Source organism: Penaeus japonicus, unplaced genomic scaffold, assembly GCF_977035675.1.
Source record: "Penaeus japonicus unplaced genomic scaffold, GWHDUDI00000001_assembly GWHDUDI00000026, whole genome shotgun sequence".
Classification (NCBI taxonomy): Eukaryota; Metazoa; Arthropoda; class Malacostraca; order Decapoda; family Penaeidae; genus Penaeus; species Penaeus japonicus.
In genome coordinates, this window is record NW_028234428.1 from 8,823,264 (window position 1) to 8,825,763 (window position 2,500).

General features: G+C 34.7%; 1 protein-coding gene across 5 annotated transcripts in view; it reads left to right on the forward strand.

Moving 5' to 3' along the window:
• The window catches only part of Sirt2 (NAD-dependent protein deacylase sirtuin-2), an 18,104-nt gene that overhangs the window by 6,020 nt on the left and 9,584 nt on the right, over positions 1-2,500 (forward strand). The window lies entirely within an intron of this gene.

Sequence of the window (2,500 nt, forward strand, 5' to 3'; positions counted from 1 at the left end):
TACACACATACATACATACACACATACACACATACACACACACACACACACACACACACACACACACACACACACACACACACACACACACACACACACACACACACACACACACACACACACACACACACACACACACACATATACACACATACACATACTCATACATATGTATTTTTATATATCATGTGTGTGATATGTTTGTGTTCATTTTCATATATTTAACTGTGATGTATATGAACTTTCTTTTCCATCAATAAGTACATATCTTGGTACTGTTTGCCATTTGGTTGTTTGTGTTCCTATTTTTAGATTATTTATATTCCATTAATGGAAGATATAGGCTGATTTTTTTTCTTCAAAGTATAATTGACTTGATTATCTGAAAGGAGATAGAAAATTATAGATATTTTTCTCCTACTGACAATCAATAGCATTATATAAATATGAATGATAAGGCCAAATAAACCCATTGTGGACGGGGCACCTAATGACCTAACTGTTTATGAGGAAGGGCGGTTTACAACACTAGTGATGCCGGCTAAAAATTAGATGGACGGGGAAAGTGTTTTCTCCGCCCTCCTGGTAGCCGCAGAGTAGCCCAAACAATATTTTTCTGTAAGTCCATCATAAAATGTAGGTTTAGGTAAACTTTGGAACCCTGTAGCTCTGGAGCTAAAGCTATTACAGTCATAATACTTTATGATATTGTGCGTGCTTCAACTGTAAGCAGATGTCACGTCATGTGCACATTGACACCTGTCCTAATTGGTGTTGACATGTATATCATGACACCAGTATGCAATGGGTTAAAGAGATGTTAAAGTTTCAGTAACATTCTAAAAATAGGGTTCAGTTTTGCTTCATTTTCTCACATTCTGTCTATCTTTCTTTTTTTTTTCATAGAAAACTAGTGGACTTCAAACTCTCATATTTTACTTTTCTAGAACACTGGCTCCATGAATGTCAATTTATGCAAATTCTGAGTTTTAGGGACAACTAGTAGAATTATCTCAGTCCAGAAGTCTTAAGCAGCAAAGCAGATTTGTTTTTAACTAATTTACTATTGCGGTTTCTATTTGTCCATTATTCTCACATTACTTTAGTTTCTCATTTATCTGCAGTACTGACTTTTCTTTTCTTCGTGTTGTTAACCATTTCCTGGTGATTGATTGTTGCTATGATTATATAGTATTCTGTCTTTTTTGTCTTTGTGTTTATCTTTTCAATGTTTATCTTATTGTCTCTCATTTCTTATGCATCACTTATGAAATGTTGGACTGCAGGCTAACTCAAACAAGGTAATGATCGAGACACAGGCTAAAGCATGTTTGTTCTCTCTGCTATTGGCAGACCAGTAGTTAAGATGTTATTTTCCTGTTTATCTTCTGAAGAAGTTTTTTTTTATTGTTCCATTGCATTTCATTGTATTACTTATTGCAAATTACGCAGAAAAAGGGATTTTGATAATACAACTCTGAACTCCAGTGTTTTATGCAGCAGTCAATCAAGATCATAACCGATGCTGTATGTCACAGATATTAAGTTTAAGATTGCCATGAAAGATAAATACAAGGAGAATATGCATCTTGTAGCATATATTAACAAAAATTGCCAACCAGCCAACATACATCATTACATCCCTTTTACTCAGACATATACATACTTTGTTGAAAGCTCTCTAAAAGATTTAAATGAGAATGAAGTTGGCTAGTGTGAAGGTGGGCATTCTCATTTATAACTTTTCTATATTTTTCTAAACAGTATTTCCTTGTTTAAGTATCTGTAAATGTATAATAGTCATAGAAGCTCCTTGACATGTTAAGGCTATGATACTTAGTCACTAGTGCTATCTTAATTGTGTACGTCTTTAGCATTCTCATTCTTTGTAAGATTACATATTTAGAATGCTTTCCTTTATCAGATTCATCAGTGCTTAAAAGTCTGATTATATTTAATTATCACTTTTTTTTTATTTTTTTTATTGCCATTTGTATTTTTTTTAAAGATAATTGGTTTAATCAGACTTTTATTAAAAAAAGAAAAGAAAAAAAAAAGGCATAGTCCATTTTGTTGAAAAAACAAGCTATCCTCTCAGTCGTGTACAGAACACCTTAGGATACCCACCCGAAGCTTATGCATCTTAACCCATCGTGGACAAGGCACATAAATACCTAATTGGCAGTCAGGATGGCTGGTCTACAATACTGGGGGCACCGGCTAAAATGTTTTCTCCACCCTCTGGTTAGCGCAAACTAGCCCAAACTATATTTTACCATAAATCCATCACAAAATGCAGATTTAGGCTGACTTTGAACCCTGTAACTGTGAAGTTAGCACCACTACAGCCATAATATTTCATGACTGTGTGTGCGCTTCAACTGTGAGCAGATCCCAATGTTACATCACGTATGCATTGACACCCATCTTTTAGGTAATTGGTGCCATCATGTATGTCATGACACCCGTCTTTTGGGCCTAATTGGTGCCATTATGTATG